Source organism: Lepus europaeus, chromosome 6, assembly GCF_033115175.1.
Source record: "Lepus europaeus isolate LE1 chromosome 6, mLepTim1.pri, whole genome shotgun sequence".
Lineage (NCBI taxonomy): Eukaryota > Metazoa > Chordata > Mammalia > Lagomorpha > Leporidae > Lepus > Lepus europaeus.
This window is the reverse complement of record NC_084832.1, coordinates 20,584,100-20,590,234: the sequence shown is the minus strand read 5'-3', so window position 1 is coordinate 20,590,234 and position 6,135 is coordinate 20,584,100.

The following is a 6,135-nucleotide window of genomic DNA, read 5'->3' as shown; positions in this document are numbered from 1 at the left end:
AACATATTTCATTGCCTATTGTATCCAAATTTAATAAGCAGAAACAATGATACAAACCAGTCTCTCCATATATGTGATTGCATATTATTTAAGATTGCAAAAATTGTCCTCAAAGTGATTGAACATTCAAGTTAAAATTTCACATCTTCCAACTGTTTAAAATTTTGTACAATTTGGTGTGTGAATGTTAACAAATATCTTCACTTGGTTCAGAGAAAAACTGTAGCCAATAGAATTAAATAGTAAAAAATACATGATTCAAAACTGTTAATAGGAGTGTAATTAAACTCAGTTTTCCTGAACAAGAAGGTGGGGGATGATCTTTATTTTTAAGATTTATTTATGTATTACTTGAAAGGCAAAATAGAGAGAGGGAGAGATATAGAGAGCTTTTCCAGCCACTGGTTCACTCTGCAGATGGTTGCAACTCTACCAGCTTTGGACCAGGCCAAAGCCGGAAGCCAGGAATTTCTTCCAGGTCTCCTATGTGGGTGGCAGAGGTCCAAGGACTTTGGCCATCTTCCACTGCTTTCTGAAGCACATTAGGAGGGTGCTTGATCAGAAGTGGATTTTGCAGGCATTTGGGGAGTGAACCAGTGGTTGGAAGGTCTCTCTATTTTTCTGCCTTTCAAATAAAATGAGAATAAATGAAAACTAAAAAGAAAAACAAAAACCAGAAAAGCACTAGAAAGCTGTGTTAGTTCATTTTTATTACTCTAACAAAATACATGAGGTTGAGTACCTCTGAAGAAAAAAGACTCACTTGGCTCAGAGTTCTCAGGGTGCAATGGGATGGCACTGGCATTAGCTCAATTCTGATAAGGGCTTTCCTGGCAGATGGATCTCAGTGATGGGAGTGATTGTTAGAGGGAGAGATTGTATCACCAGCCAAGAGTTTCAGAAGTCAGACTTAGTATTATAACAACTTGCTCCCATAAAAACCAGTTCAGGGTCCCACAAGAACTACCTTAAACTCTTCTAAAGCCAGTGCCTTAATGACCTAGGCACTTCCCACTCACCACTTCCTCACATCATATTAAAGACCAAGCTCCAGTATAAGGGCCATTGGACGACACACTTAATTCTACCCAAACTATACTAGTGGCATTGGTGTTAAGATTGGTCAATGTGATTCGGTCATTTGTGTTTGCAAACTAATGCTTATGGACATTGAACTCCTACCTTCTCACAGAGATTAGGAGACAGGGATCCTCATTTACTTGAAGATTATGTTTCATAGTGATGGTTCTAGGTCCTTGCAAAGACAGTATGGGATCAGTAAACTGGCAAGACGCTCAGAGAAGAGTTACAACTCATAGGGGCAAAGAATTGACAGCTACGAGTTTTCCATAGTTAATGCTCTGACAAATGAATTCCAGAGCCTTATGGGGAATAGAAATGGACAAGTATGTGTAAAGTTTAGTCAACTTCAACTTTAGGCCTATCGTACTTGTCTGCATTTCATTGATTCCTGGGGAAGCTGATCATGCTGTTTTTTGATCACGCTTATGTTTTCTTGCCAATGAATTGACTTTCTTTGCCTGTTTTAATATTTTATTATTAGATTGAAATATTTCATTATATACTACACTAATAACATTTTGTCAGTTTATGATTTGTAGCAAATTTTCTCATTGGTTTTAATACATTGACTTTATAGTATTAAGGTGACCAAGATCTAGAAGGGTAGACAGGTAAACTTGCATAAATAAATATGTTAAAGTAGCTGAAAAATATAGGCTGGCACCGCGGCTCACTTGGCTAATCCTCCACCTGCTGTGCTGGCACCCGGGGTTCTAATCCTGGTTGGGGCGCCGGATTCTGTCCCAGTTGCTCCTCTTCCAGTCCAGCTCTTTGCTGTGGCCCGGGAAGGCAGTGGAGGATGGCCCAAGTGCTTGGCCCTGAACCTGCATAGGAGACCAGGAGGAAGCACCTGGCTCCTGGCTTTGGATCGGCGCAGCACGCGGGCCGCAGTGCGCAGGCCGTAGCAGCCATTTGGGGGGTGAACCTACGAAAAAAAAAAAAAAAGACCTTTCTCTCTGTCTCTCTCTCTCTCTCACTAACTCTGCCTGTCAAAAAAAAAAAAAAAACTGAAAAACATAACAAATGGGCTAATATGAGGCATAGAGGAAGCATAAATGATCAAAAATGATCAATCCTATGAGGATTTTTCTAGAAATATTATCCTGAATATTACCTCTGACCTGGGTTTAGGATCAAAGATAAGCAAATGGAAAGTGGAATAAAATTCACTCCAGACAGCATTCCCAAAGTCACAAATTTTCAAATATCACAGTATTTTCAGAAAAATGTATGTGTATGCTCTTCTCGGAGCACCTTCTTAAAATTTTTCATTTCCTTATTTTTTAAAAAGATTTAATTATTTATTTGAAAGACAGAGTTACAGAGAGAGGTAGAGATAGAGAGAGGTCGTCCATCCTCTGGATCACTCCCCAGATGGCTGCAATGGCCGAAGCTGCACTGCTCCAAAGCCAGGAGCCAGGAGCTTCTACCAGGTCTCCCACGTGGTTTCAGGAGCCAAAAGGCTTGGGCCATCCTCCAGTGGTTTCCCAGGCCATAGCAGAGAGCCGGATCAGAAGTGGAGAAGCTGGGTCTCGAACCAGCACCCAAATGGGATGCCGGCGCTTCAGGCCAGGGTGTTAACCTGGTGCACCACAGCACCGGCTGCTCATTTCCTTATTTTATTTAGTTTAAAGACAGAGCGTTCTCAGGCACTGGATTACCACTAAATGCCTGGGAGTTGGGTACTCAATTCATATCTCTTATTGGGATGGGAGAGATCCAACTACTTGGGCAATCACCTCCTGCCTCCCGAGGATTGCATTAGCAAGAAGAATCAGGAGTGTAGCCAGGACTTGAAACCGCTCTATTGTAGGATGCAGATGTCTCAGCAATATCTGAAATGCTAGGCCAAATGCCGACCTTGGAGCACCACTTTTGAGGAAGAAATGATCGAAGAGGCTAGGAAAGTAGTCAGTGGCCTCTGTAATTCAGAAACTTTTATTATTGCACTTGTAAGTAGTTAGAAATTTATTCTGTAGGAAATAATGGATATACTGAACCGTAAAGAACTACAAATAAAAATCCACATATTCTGGGGCTGGTGTTGTGGTGCAGTGGGTTAATCCTCTGCCTGCAGCACCAGCATCCCATATGGGCACCAGTTCTAGGCCCAGTTGCTCCACTTCCAATCCAGCTCTCTGTTATGGCCTGGGGAAGCAGTGGAAGATAGCCCAAGTGCTTGGGCCCCTGCACCCTTGTGGGAAAATGGGAAGAAGCGCCTAGCTCCTGGCTTCGGATCATCGTAGTTCCAGCCATTGCAGCCATTTGGAGAATGAACCAACAGAAGGAAGACCTTTCTGTCTCTCCCTTTCACTGTCTGCAACTCTACCTCTCAAATAAAGTAAATAAAATAAAATATTTTTAAAAATCCACATATTCAATATATAATGCTCACATGATATAACAAGCCTTAGTGGTATTTAGGCAACAGTTTTCTCTAGATTGTTCAGTTTTCAAGTCCAAGATGGAATTTATCAACTTTCCGCCAAAACAATTTTCTTTTGTTTTTAGTTTTCCCTTTTTAGTCAATATATGACTCTCCCCTTACCCCTATCCTCTAAGCCAGAAACTAGGGAGTTATCTCTGATCCTCTCTTTTCCTCATTCTCCACATCAAATAATATCTATTACATTTATTGGCAAATATCTCTTAAATATATTCTATTTTCTATCATCACTGTCACTATATTAGTTTAGTTTCTCAATATTTCTTGCCTGAATTGTTCTGATATTGTCATTCTCCCTCCCTCCCTCTCTCTCTCTCTCTGTTCCTATACTTCCCATATCTAACTCTGCTGGAATAATATTTTTAGAAGACATTGTGATTCTTTGCTGAGATGTGTGGCCTCAGTGCAATATTATTCGGTAGAGAATTGTTCTTTTAAAAAGAGGGGGTCAGCTCAGTGTGCAAAGCTTAGTAAGAGATGTAGAGCAGTAGAATTTAATTATTTATTGGTTAAGATAACCAGTTTCATTTCTTCCAAAGACTTAAATATACTTTTTACCAAATGAACCTGTTCTGTTAATAATTTAATCACATTATGTATAGGTATGACCTTTTGCTTGTCTTTGTAGATTAGGTATAATTTAATAAAATGTACACGAGTGCTAAGCTCACTGGGAGAAAAATACTGTGTTGTCTCCCTTAGCTCACTGAAATGTGTAGTGGCACTCCACTGTTCTGGATTTCTAAAGACATATTCTTTAAATTTCAAAGATAGTTAAAGTTGTTATGCTGTGTATCTGCCCATTTTGTTGCAACTTCAAGCCCATCCTTGTATAAATTGATCTGTGATCCTGCAAACTACATTCCCCAAACCCTTAACTAAATTCTCAAACTACTTGAGATTTTTAAATTTTATTTTCCAGAGGATGTTGACAGCTATTGTGCTGGTTATTTTTCTGCTGATGGTATACCCTCAAGATAGATTAAGAAAAAAGATAGGGAAAGAACTTCTTTCCATTTTTTCACTTTTGTGGGCATTATATCCACAGCAACGAATCGTTCTCCTGCATTTGTACACTTTTGTCTCTTATATTGACAGAGAAGTGAACCTCAAAGACACTCATACCGACTTATTTTGCCTCTGTTATCAATCTGAGTACCTCGAATGTGGTGCCCCACAAAGGTCTAAAGATCATCCACAAAGGACCACACTCCCATTTTCCATCCTGTATGCATTTCCTCAAGTCTCTTAAATTTAGTTAGCCTATCTCTTTTGTTTTTTTGTTATCTAAGAGCGGAAGCTACTCCATTAAGTAACAAATATTCATGTTCCTCAGCATTTTATTTTTAGTGTACTTATATTTAAATGTATATGTGCCAATTCCCATGTTAAATTAACTCTAAATTCGTTTTTGTTTCCTTGAGTAAACCCTATCTTATACAGCTGGTGTTAATGATATAAAGTCAGAACCTAACCATAATTATTAGCTGAAAACCAATAAGATGTTCCTCCCAGTTTTCAAGGGGATAAAACTATTAGAATTTTCTGTAACTGAATGTACTACTGCGAGGTTAACATCTGTTTTACCATTTCCTCTACAATTCTAGAAGAAAATAATCACATAGAAAATTAGATGAAATTAGATATTCAGGTTTGGAGATATTGAACTGAGAATAAGGGGAAATAGCTAGCTGCCTTCTGGGTAGGAAGTACTCTGGGGCATAGCCCTAGAACCAATGAGTCTTTGCTTTATTTTGGCTTTGTGCCTGGTCCACCAGAGTTGATTTGAAGCTCTGTTTGTCAATGAGACTACGATGTAAAATTGTGTCTCCAAGGGCTGACTGCTGGGACTATTTGATTTTCCATGGAGCCAGCTGTGCGAAGCTGAAAGAGTCTGAGACAGGTCTATTAATTTATAAATAAATAAATAAATAAATAAATAACATATGGTTCCAAGACGTAGTGTACTAAACATAGTTGATTCTTGAAAACAACATCTACATCTAGTTCCACATTCTTTTAGACTGGCAATGTTGTGATCATATTGTGAGGTACTCTAAAACCTTTCTTCAACATCCTATATGGTTTTTTTTTTTTTTTTTTTTTTTTTTTTTTTTTTTTTTTTTTACCACAGATATATTTCTAAAGTGTAGTTTTATTGTTTCACCCAGAACCAAAACCAAAACCTTTATTAGTTCCTATGGCCCACTCAATAATATGGTTTTGGTTATGAGTTGTTTTAATCACCATTAGGCTGTAAGATCTTTGCAGATAAGTCAGATAACATTGTTTTATTTTTCTTTAGAACACAGCACTATTTTTTGATAATGTAGTATACAGTCTACATTAGAATTATCACTGTGCCTATTTAAAATGTTCATTGTAGAATCCTACTCAGAGCTATTTAACCAAATTTCCAGTGGCAAGGCACAGAAACTCCTATTTAACAAGCCTAATAAATAATCACAATTCCCCATAAAACTTTAGAACAACTGTATCATAACCCTTATCAGAATGCCTCAACATATGAGACATTGAATGAACATGTCTGAACTGCATGAATGGATGTGAATATAATGTATAAATCTCTAAGATATGTCTTAGGT